Here is an 18,914-nt window from a genome sequence, read left to right as displayed (position 1 = left end):
ATCTCAGTCACAATGATGCAAAATAACTCAAACAGTCCACCAGGATGGACGAGTGGTTAAGGCATTGGACTTAAGATCCAATGGATATGTATCCGCGTGGGTGTGAACCCCACTCCTGGTATGAGTTTTAAATGTGGTGTTTACCATAAAGGAGCAGGCTCTGAGTAAACATATAAGATCTTAGTAAACATTCAATCTCTTAGAATAACCCTAATTCTACTCCTTTCATATATGTTCTTATGACAAGCGTTTAAATACTGTACAAACCATAGATGCCGAAGTCTGTGCGCAGAATTTATCCAGAGCACTGAGACTTTTGATAAATTAAGCGCACATTAGACCGGCCTAACCCACTGTAGGATTGTCTATATTGATGTGGGAAATAGACAACTTTGATAAATCTCCCACAAAGTCTCTCCATAGCATAACCTAGTGGTCTTTTTTAAAGATGCTGTTTTCCAGAGAGGTTTGGCTTGATTAGAAAAATATGAGCAAAGTTTTGAAAGGGATGGGCCAATTAATTACAATTGGTGCTCTTCTGCCCCCTTTTAAAAATATTTTGAAGATATCCAAGGTATCTATGTGGGAAATAGACAACTTTGATAAATCTCCCACAAAGTCTTTCAATAGCATAATCTAGTGGTCTTTTTTAAAGATGCTGTTTTCCGGAGAGGTTTGGCTGGATTAGAAAAATACGAGCAAAGTATTGAAAGTGATGGGCCAATTAATTACGATTGGTGCTCTTCCGCACCCTTTTAAAAATATTTTGAAGGTATCCAAAATCTAATCTCTGTTTTTACCCAGGAAATCTCTGACCATACTATGATGTTTCCAAACAACTCTGTGGTTAACAGTGGTTCTTTGTGGAATTTTTGTGTACAACACTTAATGAAAGGAATAAAATTGAATCAATGAGCCACAACAAAAGACGGTAGCACTGACCCCATTAACTTGAATCATCTTGGCATCCAGTTGATCTTCTGTAATAACCATAGTAATCTTCGACTTCAAATATCCTCTTACAACTATTTTACATTCAAAGTATAAATCTCAGTCACAATAATGCAAATTAACTCAAACAGTTTAACAGGATGGCCGAGTGGTTAAGGCGTTGGACTTAAGATCCAATGGATATGTATCCGCGTGGGTTTGAACCCCACTCCTGGTATGAGTTTTAACCTTGGCATTCTCCAAAGTGTTCCAAAGAAGAATGTTCTCTGAGTAACTTGCATCATCTTGGCATCCAGTTGATCTTCTGTAATAATCAAAGTAGTCTTCCACTTCAAATATCCTACAACAACTATTTTACAATCAAAGTATAAATCTCAGTCACAATGATGCAAAATAACTCAAATAGTCCACCAGGATGGCCGAGTGGTTAAGGCGTTGGACTTAAGATCCAATGGATATGTATCCGCGTGGGTGTGAACCCCACTCCTGGTATGAGTTTTAAATGTGGTGTTTACCATAGAGGAGCAGGCTCTGAGTAAACATGTAAGATCTTAGTAAACATTCCATCTCTTAGAATAACCCTAATTCTACTCCTTTCATATATGTTCTTATGACAAGCGTTTAAATACTGTACAAACCATAGATGCCGAAGTCTGTGCGCAGAATTTATCCAGAGCACTGAGACTTTTGATAAATTAAGCGCACATTAGACCGGCCTAACCCACTGTAGGTTGGTCTTTATTGATGTGGGAAATAGACAACTTTGATAAATCTCCCACAAAGTCTCTCCATAGCATAACCTAGTGGTCTTTTTTAAAGATGCTGTTTTCCAGAGAGGTTTGGCTTGATTAGAAAAATATGAGCAAAGTTTTGAAAGGGATGGGCCAATTAATTACTATTGGTGCTCTTCCACACCTTTTTAAAAATATTTTGAAGGTATCCAAAAACTAATCTCTGTTTTTACCCAGGAAATCTCTGACCATACTATGATGTTTCCAAACAACTCTGTGGTTAACAGTGGTTCTTTGTGGAATGTTTGTGTACAACACTTAATGAAAGGAATAAAATGGAATCAATGAGCCACAACAAAAGACGGTCGCACTGACCCCATTAACTTGAATCATCTTGGCATCCAGTTGATCTTCTGTAATAACCATAGTAATCTTCGACTTCAAATATCCTCTTACAACTATTTTACATTCAAAGTATAAATCTCAGTCACAATGATGCAAATTGACTCAAACAGTTTACCAGGATGGCCGAGTGGTTAAGGCGTTGGACTTAAGATCCAATGGATATGTATCCGCGTGGGTTCGAACCCCACTCCTGGTATGAGTTTTAACCTTGGCATTCACCAAAGTGTTCCAAAGAAGAATGTTCTCTGAGTAACTTGCATCATCTTGGCATCCAGTTGATCTTCTGTAATAATCAAAGTAGTGTTCCACTTCAAATATCCTCCAACAACTATTTTACATTCAAAGTATACATCTCAGTCACAATGATGAAAAAAAACTCAAATAGTCCACCAGGATGGCCGAGTGGTTAAGGCGTTGGCCTTAAGATCCAATGGATATGTATCTGCGTGGGTTCGAACCCCACTCCTGGTATGAGTTTTAAATGTGGTGTTTACCATAGCGGAGCAGGCTCTGAGTAAACATGTAAGATCTTAGTAAACATTCCATCTCTTAGAATAACCCTAATTCTACTCCTTTCATATATGTTCTTATGACAAACGTTTAAATACTGTACAAACCATAGATGCCGAAGTCTGTGCGCAGAATTTATCCAGAGCACTGAGACTTTTGATAAATGAAGCGCACATTAGACCGGCCTAACCCACTGTAGGTTGGTCTATATTGATGTGGGAAATAGACAACTTTGATAAATCTCCCACAAAGTCTCTCCATAGTATAACCTAGTGGTCTTTTTTAAAGATGCTGTTTTGCAGAGAGGTTTGGCTGGATTAGAAAAATATGAGCAAAGTTTTGAAAGGGATGGGCCAATTAATTACAATTGGTGCTCTTCTGCCCCCTTTTAAAAATATTTTGAAGATATCCAAGGTATCTATGTGGGAAATAGACAACTTTGATAAATCTCCCACAAAGTCTTTCAATAGCATAATCTAGTGGTCTTTTTTAAAGATGCTGTTTTCCGGAGAGGTTTGGCTGGATTAGAAAAATACAAGCAAAGTATTGAAAGTGATGGGCCAATTAATTACTATTGGTGCTCTTCCGCACCCTTTTAAAAATATTTTGAAGGTATCCAAAAACTAATCTCTGTTTTTACCCAGGAAATCTCTGACCATACTATGATGTTTCCAAACAACTCTGTGGTTAACAGTGGTTCTTTGTGGAATGTTTGTGTACAACACTTAATGAAAGGAATAAAATGGAATCAATGAGCCACAACAAAAGACGGTAGCACTGACCCCATTAATTGAATCATCTTGGCATCCAGTTGATCTTCTGTAATAACCATAGTAATCTTCGACTTCAAATATCCTCTTACAACTATTTTACATTCAAAGTATAAATCTCAGTCACAATGATGCAAATTAACTCAAACAGTTCACCAGCATGACCGAGTGGTTGAGGCGTTGAATTTAAGATCCAATGGATATGTATCCGCGTGGGTTCGAACCCCACTCCTGGTATGAGTTTTAACCTTGGCATTCTCCAAAGTGTTCCAAAGAAGAATGTTCTCTGAGTAACTTGCATCATCTTGGCATCCAGTTGATCTTCTGTAATAACCAAAGTAATCTTCCACTTTAAATATCCTCTAACAACTATTTTAAAGAATAAGTATAAATCTCAGTCACAATGATGCAAAATAACTCAAATAGTCCACCAGGATGGCTGAGTGGTTAAGGCGTTGGACTTAATATCCAATGGATATGTATCTGCGTGGGTTCGATCCCACTCCTGCTATGAGTTTTAAACGTGGTGTTTACCATAGAGGAGCAGGCTCTGAGTAAACATGTAAGATCTTAGTAAACATTCCATCTCTTAGAATAACCTTAATTCTACTCCTTTCATATATGTTCTTATGACAAGCGTTTAAATACTGTACAAACCATAGATGCCGAAGTCTGTGCGCAGAATTTATCCAGAGCACTGAGACTTTTGATAAATTAAGCGCACATTAGACCGGCCTAACCCATTGTAGGTTGGTCTATATTGATGTGGGAAATAGACAACTTTGATAAATCTCCCACAAAGTCTCTCCATAGCATAACCTAGTGGTCTTTTTTAAAGATGCTGTTTTGCAGAGAGGTTTTTGCTGGATTAGAAAAATATGAGCAAAGTTTTGAAAGGGATGGGCCAATTAATTACAATTGGTGCTCTTCTGCCCCCTTTTAAAAATATTTTGAAGATATCCAAGGTATCTATGTGGGAAATAGACAACTTTGATAAATCTCCCACAAAGTCTTTCAATAGCATAATCTAGTGGTCTTTTTAAAGATGCTGTTTTCCGGAGAGGTTTGGCTGGATTAGAAAAATACGAGCAAAGTATTGAAAGTGATGGGCCAATTAATTACTATTGGTGCTCTTCCGCACAATTTTAAAAATATTTTGAAGGTATCCAAAAACTAATCTCTGTTTTTACCCAGGAAATCTCTGACCATACTATGATGTTTCCAAACAACTCTGTGGTTAACAGTGGTTCTTTGTGGAATGTTTGTGTACAACACTTAATGAAAGGCATAAAATGGAATCAATGAGCCACAACAAAAGACGGTAGCACTGACCCCATTAACTTGAATCATCTTGACATCCAGTTGATCTTCTGTAATAACCATAGTAATCTTCGACTTCAAATATCCTTGTGCATTGCATCATTGTGACTGAGATTTATACTTTGAATACTTTATTACTCTGTAATAACCAAAGTAATCTTCCACTTCAAATATCCTCTAACAACTATTTTACATTCAAAGTATAAATCTCAGTCACAATGAAGCAAAATAACTCAAACAGTCCACCAGGATGGACGAGTGGTTAAGGCATTGGACTTAAGATCCAATGGATATGTATCCGCGTGGGTGTGAACCCCACTCCTGGTATGAGTTTTAAATGTGGTGTTTACCATAGAGGAGCAGGCTCTGAGTAAACATGTAAGATCTTAGTAAACATTCCATCTCTTAGAATAACCCTAATTCTACTCCTTTCATATATGTTCTTATGACAAGCGTTTAAATACTGTACAAACCATAGATGCCGAAGTCTGTGCGCAGAATTTATCCAGAGCACTGAGACTTTTGATAAATTAAGCTCACATTAGACCGGCCTAACCCAATGTAGGTTGGTCTATATTGATGTGGGAAATAGACAACTTTGATAAATCTCCCACAAAGTCTCTCCATAGCATAACCTAGTGGTCTTTTTTTAAAGATGCTGTTTTGCAGAGAGGTTTGGCTGGATTAGAAAAATATGAGCAAAGTTTTGAAAGGGATGGACCAATTAATTACAATTGGTGCTCTTCTGCCCCCTTTTAAAAATATTTTGAAGATATCCAAGGTATCTATGTGGGAAATAGACAACTTTGATAAATCTCCCACAAAGTCTTTCAATAGCATAATCTAGTGGTCTTTTTTAAATATGCTGTTTTCCGGAGAGGTTTGGCTGGATTAGAAAAATACGAGCAAAGTATTGAAAGTGATGGGCCAATAAATTACTATTGGTGCTCTTCCGCACCCTTTTAAAAATATTTTGAAGGTATCCAAAAACTAATCTCTGTTTTTACCCAGGAAATCTCTGACCATACTATGATGTTTCCAAACAACTCTGTGGTTAACAGTGGTTCTTTGTGGAATGTTTGTGTACAACACTTAATGAAAGGAATAAAATGGAATCAATGAGCCACAACAAAAGACGGTAGCACTGACCCCATTAACTTGAATGATCTTGGCATCCAGTTAATCTTCTGTAATAACCATAGTAATCTTCGACTTCAAATATCCTCTTACAACTATTTTACATTCAAAGTATAAATCTCAGTCACAATGATGCAAATTAACTCAAACAGGTCACCAGCATGACCGAGTGGTTGAGGCGTTGGACTTAAGTTCCAATGGATATGTATCCGCGTGGGTTCGAACCCCACTCCTGGTTTGAGTTTTAACCTTGGCATTCTCCAAAGTGTTCCAAAGAAGAATGTTCTCTGAGTAACTTGCATCATCTTGGCATCCAGTTGATCTTCTGTAATAACCAAAGTAATCTTCCACTTCAAATATCCTCTAACAACTATTTTACATTCAAAGTATAAATCTCAGTCACAATGATGCAAAATAACTCAAACAGTCCACCAGGATGGACGAGTGGTTAAGGCATTGGACTTAAGATCCAATGGATATGTATCCGCGTGGGTGTGAACCCCACTCCTGGTATGAGTTTTAAATGTGGTGTTTACCATAGAGGAGCAGGCTCTGAGTAAACATGTAAGATCTTAGTAAACATTCCATCTCTTAGAATAACCCTAATTCTACTCCTTTCATATATGTTCTTATGACAAGCGTTTAAATACTGTACAAACCATAGATGCCGAAGTCTGTGCGCAGAATTTATCCAGAGCACTGAGACTTTTGATAAATTAAGCGCACATTAGACCGGCCTAACCCACTGTAGGTTGGTCTATATTGATGTGGGAAATAGACAACTTTGATAAATCTCCCACAAAGTCTATCCATAGCATAACCTAGTGGTCTTTTTTTAAAGATGCTGTTTTGCAGAGAGGTTTGGCTGGATTAGAAAAATATGAGCAAAGTTTTGAAAGGGATGGGCCAATTAATTACAATTGGTGCTCTTCTGCCCCCTTTTAAAAATATTTTGAAGATATCCAAGGTATCTATGTGGGAAATAGACAACTTTGATAAATCTCCCACAAAGTCTTTCAATAGCATAATCTAGTGGTCTTTTTTAAAGATGCTGTTTTCCGGAGAGGTTTGGCTGGATTAGAAAAATACGAGCAAAGTATTGAAAGTGATGGGCCAATTAATTACTATTGGTGCTCTTCCGCACCCTTTTAAAAATATTTTGAAGGTATCCAAAAACTAATTTCTGTTTTTACCCAGGAAATCTCTGACCATACTATGATGTTTCCAAACAACTCTGTGGTTAACAGTGGTTCTTTGTGGAATGTTTGTGTACAACACTTAATGAAAGGAATAAAATGGAATCAATGAGCCACAACAAAAGACGGTAGCACTGACCCCATTAACTTGAATCATCTTGGCATCCAGTTGATCTTCTGTAATAACCATAGTAATCTTCGACTTCAAATATCCTCTTACAACTATTTTACATTCAAAGTATAAATCTCAGTCACAATGATGCAAATTAACTCAAACAGTTTACCAGGATGGCCGAGTGGTTAAGGCGTTGGACTTAAAATCCAATGGATATGTATCCGCGTGGGTTCGAACCCCACTCCTGGTATGACTTTTAACCTTGGCATTCTCCAAAGTGTTCCAAAGAAGAATGTTCTCTGAGTAACTTGCATCATCTTGGCATCCAGTGGATCTTCTGTAATAACCAAAGTAATCTTCCACTTCAAATATCCTCTAACAACTATTTTACATTCAAAGTATAAATCTCAGTCACAATGATGCAAAATAACTCAAACAGTCCACCAGGATGGCCGAGTGGTTAAGGCGTTGGACTTAAGATCCAATGGATATGTATCCGCGTGGGTTCGAACCCCACTCCTGGTATGAGTTTTAAATGTGGTGTTTACCATAGAGGAGCAGGCTCTGAGTAAACATGTAAGATCTTAGTAAACATTCCATCTCTTAGAATAACCCTAATTCTACTCCTTTCATATATGTTCTTATGACAAGCGTTTAAATTCTGTACAAACCATAGATGCCGAAGTCTGTGCGCAGAATTTATCCAGAGCACTGAGACTTTTGATAAATGAAGCGCACATTAGACCGGCCTAACCCACTGTAGGTTCGTCTATATTGATGTGGGAAATAGACAACTTTGATAAATCTCCCACAAAGTCTCTCCATAGCATAACCTAGTGGTCTTTTTTAAAGATGCTGTTTTGCAGAGAGGTTTGGCTGGATTAGAAAAATATGAGCAAAGTTTTGAAAGGGATGGGCCAATTAATTACAATTGGTGCTCTTCTGCCCCCTTTTAAAAATATTTTGAAGATATCCAAGGTATCTATGTGGGAAATAGACAACTTTGATAAATCTCCCACAAAGTCTTTCAATAGCATAATCTAGTGGTCTTTTTTAAAGATGCTGTTTTCCGGAGAGGTTTGGCTGGATTAGAAAAATACGAGCAAAGTATTGAAAGTGATGGGCCAATTAATTACTATTGGTGCTCTTCCGCACCCTTTTAAAAATATTTTGAAGGTATCCAAAAACTAATCTCTGTTTTTACCCAGGAAATCTCTGACCATACTATGATGTTTCCAAACAACTCTGTGGTTAACAGTGGTTCTTTGTGGAATGTTTGTGTACAACACTTAATGAAAGGAATAAAATGGAATCAATGAGCCACAACAAAAGACGGTAGCACTGACCCCATTAACTTGAATCATCTTGGCATCCAGTTGATCTTCTGTAATAACCATAGTAATCTTCGACTTCAAATATCCTCTTACAACTATTTTACATTCAAAGTATACATCTCAGTCACAATGATGCAAATTAGCTCAAACAGTTCACCAGGATGGCCGAGTGGTTAAGGCGTTGGACTTAAGATCCAATGGATATGTATCCGTGTGGGTTTGAACCCCACTCCTGGTATGAGTTTTAACCTTGGCATTCTCCAAAGTGTTCCAAAGAAGAATGTTCTCTGAGTAACTTGCATCATCTTGGCATCCAGTTGATCTTCTGTAATAACCAAAGTAATCTTCCACTTCAAATATCCTCTAACAACTATTTTACATTCAAAGTATAAATCTCATTCACAATGATGCAAAATAACTCAAACAGTCCACCAGGATGGACGAGTGGTTAAGGCATTTGACTTAAGATCCATTGGATATGTATCAGCGTGGGTTCGAACCCCACTTCTGGTATGAGTTTTAAATGTGGTGTTTACCATAGAGGAGCAGGCTCTGAGTAAACATGTAAGATCTTAGTAAACATTCCATCTCTTAGAATAACCCTAATTCTACTCCTTTCATATATGTTCTTATGACAAGCGTTTAAATACTGTACAAACCATAGATGCCGAAGTCTGTGCGCAGAATTTATCCAGAGCACTGAGACTTTTGATAAATTAAGCGCACATTAGACCGGCCTAACCCACTGTAGGTTGGTCTATATTGATGTGGTAAATAGACAACTTTGATAAATCTCCCACAAAGTCTCTCCATAGCATAACCTAGTGGTCTTTTTTAAAGATGCTGTTTTGCAGAAAGGTTTGGCTGGATTAGAAAAATATGAGCAAAGTTTTGAAAGGGATGGGCCAATTAATTACAATTGGTGCTCTTCTGCCCCCTTTTAAAAATATTTTGAAGATATCAAAGGTATCTATGTGGGAAATAGACAACTTTGATAAATCTCCCACATAGTCTTTCAATAGCATAATCTAGTGGTCTTTTTTAAAGATGCTGTTTTCCGGAGAGGTTTGGCTGGATTAGAAAAATAGAAGCAAAGTATTGAAAGTGATGGTCCAATTAATTACTATTGGTGCTCTTTCGCACCCTTTTAAAAATATTTTGAAGGTATCCAAAAACTAATCTCTGTTTTTACCCAGGAAATCTCTGACCATACTATGATGTTTCCAAACAACTCTGTGGTTAACAGTGGTTCTTTGTGGAATGTTTGTGTACAACACTTAATGAAAGGAATAAAATGGAATCAATGAGCCACAACAAAAGACGGTAGCACTGACCCCATTAACTTGAATCATCTTGGCATCCAGTTGATCTTCTGTAATAACCATAGTAATCTTCGACTTCAAATATCCTCTTACAACTATTTTACATTCAAAGTATAAATCTCAGTCACAATGATGCAAATTAACTCAAACAGTTCACCAGGATGGCCGAGTGGTTAAGGCGTTGGACTTAAGATCCAATGGATATGTATCCGCGTGGGTTCGAACCCCACTCCTGGTATGAGTTTTAACCTTGGCATTCTCCAAAGTGTTCCAAAGAAGAATGTTCTCTGAGTAACTTGCATCATCTTGGCATCCAGTTGATCTTCTGTAATAACCAAAGTAATCTTCCACTTCAAATATCCTCTAACAACTATTTTACATTCAAAGTATAAATCTCAGTCACAATGAAGCAAAATAACTCAAGCAGTCCACCAGGATGGACGAGTGGTTAAGGCATTGGACTTAAGATCCAATGGATATGTATCCGCGTGGGTGTGAACCCCACTCCTGGTATGAGTTTTAAATGTGGTGTTTACCATAGAGGAGCAGGCTCTGAGTAAACATGTAAGATCTTAGTAAACATTCCATCTCTTAGAATAACCCTAATTCTACTCCTTTCATATATGTTCTTATGACAAGCGTTTAAATACTGTACAAACCATAGATGCCGAAGTCTGTGCGCAGAATTTATCCAGAGCACTGAGACTTTTGATAAATTAAGCTCACATTAGACCGGCCTTACCCAATGTAGGTTGGTCTATATTGATGTGGGAAATAGACAACTTTGATAAATCTCCCACAAAGTCTCTCCATAGCATAACCTAGTGGTCTTTTTTAAAGATGCTGTTTTGCAGAGAGGTTTGGCTGGATTAGAAAAATATGAGCAAAGTTTTGAAAGGGATGGGCCAATTAATTACAATTGGTGCTCTTCTGCCCCCTTTTAAAAATATTTTGAAGATATCCAAGGTATCTATGTGGGAAATAGACAACTTTGATAAATCTCCCACAAAGTCTCTCCATAACATAACCTAGTGGTCTTTTTTAAAGATGCTGTTTTCCGGAGAGGTTTGGCTTGATTAGAAAAATATGAGCAAAGTTTTGAAAGGGATGGGCCAATTAATTACTATTGGTGCTCTTCCGCACCCTTTTAAAAATATTTTGAAGGTATCCAAAAACTAATCTCTGTTTTTACCCAGGAAATCTCTGACCATACTATGATGTTTCCAAACAACTCTGTGGTTAACAGTGGTTCTTTGTGGAATGTTTGTGTACAACACTTAATGAAAGGAATAAAATGGAATCAATGAGCCACAACAAAAGACGGTAGCACTGACCCCATTAACTTGAATCATCTTGGCATCCAGTTGATCTTCTGTAATAACCATAGTAATCTTCGACTTCAAATATCCTCTTACAACTATTTTACATTCAAAGTATACATCTCAGTCACAATGATGCAAAATAACTCAAACAGTCCACCAGGATGGACGAGTGGTTAAGGCATTGGACTTAAGATCCAATGGATATGTATCTGCGTGGGTGTGAACCCCACTCCTGGTATGAGTTTTAAATGTGGTGTTTACCATAGAGGAGCAGGCTCTGAGTAAACATGTATGATCTTAGTAAACATTCCATCTCTTAGAATAACCCTAATTCTACTCCTTTCATATATGTTCTTATGACAAGCGTTTAAATACTGTACAAACCATAGATGCCGAAGTCTGTGCGCAGAATTTATCCAGAGCACTGAGACTTTTGATAAATTAAGCGCACATTAGACCGGCCTAACCCACTGTAGGTTGGTCTATATTGATGTGGGAAATAGACAACTTTGATAAATCTCCCACAAAGTCTCTCCATAGCATAACCAGCACCAGCATGACCGAGTGGTTGAGGCGTTGGACTTCAGTTCCAATGGATATGTATCCAAAAACTAATCTCTGTTTTTACCCAGGAAATCTCTGACCATACTATGATGTTTCCAAACAACTCTGTGGTTAACAGTGGTTCTTTGTGGAATGTTTGTGTACAACACTTAATGAAAGGAATAAAATGGAATCAATGAGCCACAACAAAAGACGGTAGCACTGACCCCATTAACTTGAATCATCTTGGCATCCAGTTGATCTTCTGTAATAACCATAGTAATCTTCGACTTCAAATATCCTCTTACAACTATTTTACATTCAAAGTATAAATCTCAGTCACAATGATGCAAATTAACTCAAACAGTTCACCAGGATGGCCGAGTGGTTAAGGCGTTGGACTTAAGATCCAATGGATATGTATCCGCGTGGGATCGAACCCCACTCCTGGTATGAGTTTTAACCTTGGCATTCTCCAAAGTGTTCCAAAGAAGAATGTTCTCTGAGTAACTTGCATCATCTTGGCATCCAGTTGATCTTCTGTAATAACCAAAGTAATCTTCCACTTCAAATATCCTCTAACAACTATTTTACATTCAAAGTATAAATCTCAGTCACAATGAAGCAAAATAACTCAAACAGTCCACCAGGATGGACGAGTGGTTAAGGCATTGGACTTAAGATCCAATGGATATGTATCCGCGTGGGTGTGAACCCCACTCCTGGTATGAGTTTTAAATGTGGTGTTTACCATAGAGGAGCATGCTCTGAGTAAACATGTAAGATCTTAGTAAACATTCCATCTCTTAGAATAACCCTAATTCTACTCCTTTCATATATGTTCTTATGACAAGCGTTTAAATACTGTACAAACCATAGATGCCGAAGTCTGTGCGCAGAATTTATCCAGAGCACTGAGACTTTTGATAAATTAAGCGCACATTAGACCGGCCTAACCCACTGTAGGTTGGTCTATATTGATGTGGGAAATAGACAACTTTGATAGATCTCCCACAAAGTCTCTCCATAGCATAACCTAGTGGTCTTTTTTAAAGATGCTGTTTTCCGGAGAGGTTTGGCTGGATTAGAAAAATATGAGCAAAGTTTTGAAAGGGATGGGCCAATTTATTACTATTGTTGCTCTTCCGCACCCTTTTAAAAATATTTTGAAGGTACCCAAAAACTAATCTCTGTTTTTACCCAGGAAATCTCTGACCATACTATGATGTTTCCAAACAACTCTGTGGTTAACAGTGGTTCTTTGTGGAATGTTTGTGTACAACACTTAATGAAAGGAATAAAATGGAATCAATGAGCCACAACAAAAGACGGTAGCACTGACCCCATTAACTTGAATCATCTTGGCATCCAGTTGATCTTCTGTAATAACCATAGTAATCTTCGACTTCAATTATCCTCTTACAACTATTTTACATTCAAAGTATAAATCTCAGTCACAATGATGCAAATTAACTCAAACAGTTCACCAGGATGGCCGAGTGGTTAAGGCGTTGGACTTAAGATCCAATGGATATGTATCCGCGTGGGTTCGAACCCCACTCCTGGTATGAGTTTTAACCTTGGCATTCTCCAAAGTGTTCCAAAGAAGAATGTTCTCTGAGTAACTTGCATCATCTTGGCATCCAGTTGATCTTCTGTAATAACCAAAGTAATCTTCCACTTCAAATATCCTCTAACAACTATTTTACATTCAAAGTATAAATCTCAGTCACAATGATGCAAAATAACTCAAACAGTCCACCAGGATGGACGAGTGGTTAAGGCATTGGACTTAAGATCCAATGGATATGTATCCGGGTGGGTGCGAACCCCACTCCTGGTATGAGTTTTAAATGTGGTGTTTACCATAGAGGAGCAGGCTCTGAGTAAACATGTAAGATCTTAGTAAACATTCCATCTCTTAGAATAACCCTAATTCTACTCCTTTCATATATGTTCTTATGACAAGCGTTTAAATACTGTACAAACCATAGATGCCGAAGTCTGTGCGCAGAATTTATCCAGAGCACTGAGACTTTTGATAAATTAAGCGCACATTAGACCGGCCTAACCCACTGTAGGTTGGTCTATATTGATGTGGGAAATAGAAAACGTTGATAAATCTCCCACAAAGTCTCTCCATAGCATAACCTAGTGGTCTTTTTTAAAGATGCTGTTTTGCAGAGAGGTTTAGCTGGATTAGAAAAATATGAGCAAAGTTTTGAAAGAGATGGGCCAATTAATTACAATTGGTGCTCTTCTGCCCCCTTTTAAAAATATTTTGAAGATATCCAAGGTATCTATGTGGGAAATAGACAATTTTGATAAATCTCCCACGAAGTCTTTCAATAGCATAATCTAGTGGTCTTTTTTAAAGATGCTGTTTTACGGAGAGGTTTGGCTGGATTAGAAAAATAGGAGCAAAGTATTGAAAGTGATGGGCCAATTAATTACTATTGGTGCTCTTCCGCACCCTTTTAAAAATATTTTGAAGGCATCCAAAAACTAATCTCTGTTTTTACCCATGAAATCTCTGACCATACTATGATGTTTCCAAACAACTCTGTGGTTAACAGTGGTTCTTTGTGGAATGTTTGTGTACAACACTTAATGAAAGGAATAAAATGGAATCAATGAGCCACAACAAAGACGGAAGCACTAACCCCATTAACTTGAATCATCTTGGCATCCAGTTGATCTTCTGTAATAACCATAGTAATCTTCGACTTCAAATATCCTCTTACAACTATTTTACATTCAAAGTATAAATCTCAGTCACAATGATGCAAAATAACTCAAACAGTCCACCAGGATGGACGAGTGGTTAAGGCATTGGACTTAAGATCCAATGGATATGTATCCGCGTGGGTGTGAACCCCACTCCTGGTATGAGTTTTAAATGTGGTGTTTACCATAAAGGAGCAGGCTCTGAGTAAACATATAAGATCTTAGTAAACATTCAATCTCTTAGAATAACCCTAATTCTACTCCTTTCATATATGTTCTTATGACAAGCGTTTAAATACTGTACAAACCATAGATGCCGAAGTCTGTGCGCAGAATTTATCCAGAGCACTGAGACTTTTGATAAATTAAGCGCACATTAGACCGGCCTAACCCACTGTAGGATTGTCTATATTGATGTGGGAAATAGACAACTTTGATAAATCTCCCACAAAGTCTCTCCATAGCATAACCTAGTGGTCTTTTTTAAAGATGCTGTTTTCCAGAGAGGTTTGGCTTGATTAGAAAAATATGAGCAAAGTTTTGAAAGGGATGGGCCAATTAATTACAATTGGTGCTCTTCTGCCCCCTTTTAAAAATATTTTGAAGATATCCAAGGTATCTATGTGGGAAATAGACAACTTTGATAAATCTCCCACAAAGTCTTTCAATAGCATAATCTAGTGGTCTTTTTTAAAGATGCTGTTTTCCGGAGAGGTTTGGCTGGATTAGAAAAATACGAGCAAAGTATTGAAAGTGATGGGCCAATTAATTACGATTGGTGCTCTTCCGCACCCTTTTAAAAATATTTTGAAGGTATCCAAAATCTAATCTCTGTTTTTACCCAGGAAATCTCTGACCATACTATGATGTTTCCAAACAACTCTGTGGTTAACAGTGGTTCTTTGTGGAATTTTTGTGTACAACACTTAATGAAAGGAATAAAATTGAATCAATGAGCCACAACAAAAGACGGTAGCACTGACCCCATTAACTTGAATCATCTTGGCATCCAGTTGATCTTCTGTAATAACCATAGTAATCTTCGACTTCAAATATCCTCTTACAACTATTTTACATTCAAAGTATAAATCTCAGTCACAATAATGCAAATTAACTCAAACAGTTTAACAGGATGGCCGAGTGGTTAAGGCGTTGGACTTAAGATCCAATGGATATGTATCCGCGTGGGTTTGAACCCCACTCCTGGTATGAGTTTTAACCTTGGCATTCTCCAAAGTGTTCCAAAGAAGAATGTTCTCTGAGTAACTTGCATCATCTTGGCATCCAGTTGATCTTCTGTAATAATCAAAGTAGTCTTCCACTTCAAATATCCTACAACAACTATTTTACAATCAAAGTATAAATCTCAGTCACAATGATGCAAAATAACTCAAATAGTCCACCAGGATGGCCGAGTGGTTAAGGCGTTGGACTTAAGATCCAATGGATATGTATCCGCGTGGGTGTGAACCCCACTCCTGGTATGAGTTTTAAATGTGGTGTTTACCATAGAGGAGCAGGCTCTGAGTAAACATGTAAGATCTTAGTAAACATTCCATCTCTTAGAATAACCCTAATTCTACTCCTTTCATATATGTTCTTATGACAAGCGTTTAAATACTGTACAAACCATAGATGCCGAAGTCTGTGCGCAGAATTTATCCAGAGCACTGAGACTTTTGATAAATTAAGCGCACATTAGACCGGCCTAACCCACTGTAGGTTGGTCTTTATTGATGTGGGAAATAGACAACTTTGATAAATCTCCCACAAAGTCTCTCCATAGCATAACCTAGTGGTCTTTTTTAAAGATGCTGTTTTCCAGAGAGGTTTGGCTTGATTAGAAAAATATGAGCAAAGTTTTGAAAGGGATGGGCCAATTAATTACTATTGGTGCTCTTCCACACCTTTTTAAAAATATTTTGAAGGTATCCAAAAACTAATCTCTGTTTTTACCCAGGAAATCTCTGACCATACTATGATGTTTCCAAACAACTCTGTGGTTAACAGTGGTTCTTTGTGGAATGTTTGTGTACAACACTTAATGAAAGGAATAAAATGGAATCAATGAGCCACAACAAAAGACGGTCGCACTGACCCCATTAACTTGAATCATCTTGGCATCCAGTTGATCTTCTGTAATAACCATAGTAATCTTCGACTTCAAATATCCTCTTACAACTATTTTACATTCAAAGTATAAATCTCAGTCACAATGATGCAAATTGACTCAAACAGTTTACCAGGATGGCCGAGTGGTTAAGGCGTTGGACTTAAGATCCAATGGATATGTATCCGCGTGGGTTCGAACCCCACTCCTGGTATGAGTTTTAACCTTGGCATTCACCAAAGTGTTCCAAAGAAGAATGTTCTCTGAGTAACTTGCATCATCTTGGCATCCAGTTGATCTTCTGTAATAATCAAAGTAGTGTTCCACTTCAAATATCCTCCAACAACTATTTTACATTCAAAGTATACATCTCAGTCACAATGATGAAAAAAAACTCAAATAGTCCACCAGGATGGCCGAGTGGTTAAGGCGTTGGCCTTAAGATCCAATGGATATGTATCTGCGTGGGTTCGAACCCCACTCCTGGTATGAGTTTTAAATGTGGTGTTTACCATAGCGGAGCAGGCTCTGAGTAAACATGTAAGATCTTAGTAAACATTCCATCTCTTAGAATAACCCTAATTCTACTCCTTTCATATATGTTCTTATGACAAACGTTTAAATACTGTACAAACCATAGATGCCGAAGTCTGTGCGCAGAATTTATCCAGAGCACTGAGACTTTTGATAAATGAAGCGCACATTAGACCGGCCTAACCCACTGTAGGTTGGTCTATATTGATGTGGGAAATAGACAACTTTGATAAATCTCCCACAAAGTCTCTCCATAGTATAACCTAGTGGTCTTTTTTAAAGATGCTGTTTTGCAGAGAGGTTTGGCTGGATTAGAAAAATATGAGCAAAGTTTTGAAAGGGATGGGCCAATTAATTACAATTGGTGCTCTTCTGCCCCCTTTTAAAAATATTTTGAAGATATCCAAGGTATCTATGTGGGAAATAGACAACTTTGATAAATCTCCCACAAAGTCTTTCAATAGCATAATCTAGTGGTCTTTTTTAAAGATGCTGTTTTCCGGAGAGGTTTGGCTGGATTAGAAAAATACAAGCAAAGTATTGAAAGTGATGGGCCAATTAATTACTATTGGTGCTCTTCCGCACCCTTTTAAAAATATTTTGAAGGTATCCAAAAACTAATCTCTGTTTTTACCCAGGAAATCTCTGACCATACTATGATGTTTCCAAACAACTCTGTGGTTAACAGTGGTTCTTTGTGGAATGTTTGTGTACAACACTTAATGAAAGGAATAAAATGGAATCAATGAGCCACAACAAAAGACGGTAGCACTGACCCCATTAATTGAATCATCTTGGCATCCAGTTGATCTTCTGTAATAACCATAGTAATCTTCGACTTCAAATATCCTCTTACAACTATTTTACATTCAAAGTATAAATCTCAGTCACAATGATGCAAATTAACTCAAACAGTTCACCAGCATGACCGAGTGGTTGAGGCGTTGAATTTAAGATCCAATGGATATGTATCCGCGTGGGTTCGAACCCCACTCCTGGTATGAGTTTTAACCTTGGCATTCTCCAAAGTGTTCCAAAGAAGAATGTTCTCTGAGTAACTTGCATCATCTTGGCATCCAGTTGATCTTCTGTAATAACCAAAGTAATCTTCCACTTTAAATATCCTCTAACAACTATTTTAAAGAATAAGTATAAATCTCAGTCACAATGATGCAAAATAACTCAAATAGTCCACCAGGATGGCTGAGTGGTTAAGGCGTTGGACTTAATATCCAATGGATATTTATCTGCGTGGGTTCGATCCCACTCCTGCTATGAGTTTTAAACGTGGTGTTTACCATAGAGGAGCAGGCTCTGAGTAAACATGTAAGATCTTAGTAAACATTCCATCTCTTAGAATAACCTTAATTCTACTCCTTTCATATATGTTCTTATGACAAGCGTTTAAATACTGTACAAACCATAGATGCCGAAGTCTGTGCGCAGAATTTATCCAGAGCACTGAGACTTTTGATAAATTAAGCGCACATTAGACCGGCCTAACCCATTGTAGGTTGGTCTATATTGATGTGGGAAATAGACAACTTTGATAAATCTCCCACAAAGTCTCTCCATAGCATAACCTAGTGGTCTTTTTTAAAGATGCTGTTTTGCAGAGAGGTTTTTGCTGGATTAGAAAAATATGAGCAAAGTTTTGAAAGGGATGGGCCAATTAATTACAATTGGTGCTCTTCTGCCCCCTTTTAAAAATATTTTGAAGATATCCAAGGTATCTATGTGGGAAATAGACAACTTTGATAAATCTCCCACAAAGTCTTTCAATAGCATAATCTAGTGGTCTTTTTAAAGATGCTGTTTTCCGGAGAGGTTTGGCTGGATTAGAAAAATACGAGCAAAGTATTGAAAGTGATGGGCCAATTAATTACT

The 18,914-nt window shown here is 37.6% G+C and overlaps 21 non-coding genes across 21 annotated transcripts; all 21 read left to right on the top strand.

Annotated features, from left to right (window-relative positions):
• Positions 1-38: 38 nt before the first annotated feature.
• TRNAL-UAA (transfer RNA leucine (anticodon UAA)) lies at positions 39-121 on the top strand. The gene has a single exon. It is a non-coding gene; the product is annotated as a tRNA-Leu (tRNA).
• Positions 122-1,085: 964 nt separating this feature from the next.
• TRNAL-UAA (transfer RNA leucine (anticodon UAA)) lies at positions 1,086-1,168 on the top strand. Its single transcript has one exon. It is a non-coding gene; the product is annotated as a tRNA-Leu (tRNA).
• A 192-nt stretch (positions 1,169-1,360) lies between these two features.
• On the top strand, positions 1,361-1,443 carry TRNAL-UAA (transfer RNA leucine (anticodon UAA)). Its single transcript has one exon. It is a non-coding gene; the product is annotated as a tRNA-Leu (tRNA).
• A 757-nt stretch (positions 1,444-2,200) lies between these two features.
• TRNAL-UAA (transfer RNA leucine (anticodon UAA)) lies at positions 2,201-2,283 on the top strand. Its single transcript has one exon. It is a non-coding gene; the product is annotated as a tRNA-Leu (tRNA).
• A 192-nt stretch (positions 2,284-2,475) lies between these two features.
• Positions 2,476-2,558, top strand: TRNAL-UAA (transfer RNA leucine (anticodon UAA)). Its single transcript has one exon. It is a non-coding gene; the product is annotated as a tRNA-Leu (tRNA).
• A 2,373-nt stretch (positions 2,559-4,931) lies between these two features.
• On the top strand, positions 4,932-5,014 carry TRNAL-UAA (transfer RNA leucine (anticodon UAA)). The gene has a single exon. It is a non-coding gene; the product is annotated as a tRNA-Leu (tRNA).
• A 1,240-nt stretch (positions 5,015-6,254) lies between these two features.
• TRNAL-UAA (transfer RNA leucine (anticodon UAA)) lies at positions 6,255-6,337 on the top strand. The gene has a single exon. It is a non-coding gene; the product is annotated as a tRNA-Leu (tRNA).
• Positions 6,338-7,302: 965 nt separating this feature from the next.
• TRNAL-UAA (transfer RNA leucine (anticodon UAA)) lies at positions 7,303-7,385 on the top strand. The gene has a single exon. It is a non-coding gene; the product is annotated as a tRNA-Leu (tRNA).
• A 192-nt stretch (positions 7,386-7,577) lies between these two features.
• TRNAL-UAA (transfer RNA leucine (anticodon UAA)) lies at positions 7,578-7,660 on the top strand. The gene has a single exon. It is a non-coding gene; the product is annotated as a tRNA-Leu (tRNA).
• Positions 7,661-8,624: 964 nt separating this feature from the next.
• Positions 8,625-8,707, top strand: TRNAL-UAA (transfer RNA leucine (anticodon UAA)). Its single transcript has one exon. It is a non-coding gene; the product is annotated as a tRNA-Leu (tRNA).
• Positions 8,708-9,946: 1,239 nt separating this feature from the next.
• TRNAL-UAA (transfer RNA leucine (anticodon UAA)) lies at positions 9,947-10,029 on the top strand. Its single transcript has one exon. It is a non-coding gene; the product is annotated as a tRNA-Leu (tRNA).
• A 192-nt stretch (positions 10,030-10,221) lies between these two features.
• Positions 10,222-10,304, top strand: TRNAL-UAA (transfer RNA leucine (anticodon UAA)). Its single transcript has one exon. It is a non-coding gene; the product is annotated as a tRNA-Leu (tRNA).
• Positions 10,305-12,026: 1,722 nt separating this feature from the next.
• TRNAL-UAA (transfer RNA leucine (anticodon UAA)) lies at positions 12,027-12,109 on the top strand. Its single transcript has one exon. It is a non-coding gene; the product is annotated as a tRNA-Leu (tRNA).
• Positions 12,110-12,301: 192 nt separating this feature from the next.
• TRNAL-UAA (transfer RNA leucine (anticodon UAA)) lies at positions 12,302-12,384 on the top strand. The gene has a single exon. It is a non-coding gene; the product is annotated as a tRNA-Leu (tRNA).
• A 757-nt stretch (positions 12,385-13,141) lies between these two features.
• TRNAL-UAA (transfer RNA leucine (anticodon UAA)) lies at positions 13,142-13,224 on the top strand. Its single transcript has one exon. It is a non-coding gene; the product is annotated as a tRNA-Leu (tRNA).
• A 192-nt stretch (positions 13,225-13,416) lies between these two features.
• TRNAL-UAA (transfer RNA leucine (anticodon UAA)) lies at positions 13,417-13,499 on the top strand. Its single transcript has one exon. It is a non-coding gene; the product is annotated as a tRNA-Leu (tRNA).
• Positions 13,500-14,462: 963 nt separating this feature from the next.
• Positions 14,463-14,545, top strand: TRNAL-UAA (transfer RNA leucine (anticodon UAA)). The gene has a single exon. It is a non-coding gene; the product is annotated as a tRNA-Leu (tRNA).
• A 964-nt stretch (positions 14,546-15,509) lies between these two features.
• TRNAL-UAA (transfer RNA leucine (anticodon UAA)) lies at positions 15,510-15,592 on the top strand. The gene has a single exon. It is a non-coding gene; the product is annotated as a tRNA-Leu (tRNA).
• A 192-nt stretch (positions 15,593-15,784) lies between these two features.
• Positions 15,785-15,867, top strand: TRNAL-UAA (transfer RNA leucine (anticodon UAA)). Its single transcript has one exon. It is a non-coding gene; the product is annotated as a tRNA-Leu (tRNA).
• Positions 15,868-16,624: 757 nt separating this feature from the next.
• Positions 16,625-16,707, top strand: TRNAL-UAA (transfer RNA leucine (anticodon UAA)). Its single transcript has one exon. It is a non-coding gene; the product is annotated as a tRNA-Leu (tRNA).
• A 192-nt stretch (positions 16,708-16,899) lies between these two features.
• On the top strand, positions 16,900-16,982 carry TRNAL-UAA (transfer RNA leucine (anticodon UAA)). Its single transcript has one exon. It is a non-coding gene; the product is annotated as a tRNA-Leu (tRNA).
• Positions 16,983-18,914: the final 1,932 nt, after the last annotated feature.

Source organism: Hyla sarda, chromosome 3, assembly GCF_029499605.1.
Source record: "Hyla sarda isolate aHylSar1 chromosome 3, aHylSar1.hap1, whole genome shotgun sequence".
NCBI classification, from domain to species: Eukaryota; Metazoa; Chordata; class Amphibia; order Anura; family Hylidae; genus Hyla; species Hyla sarda.
The sequence above is the reverse complement of the archived record's forward strand: the minus strand, read 5'-3'. Positions and strand labels throughout refer to the sequence as shown.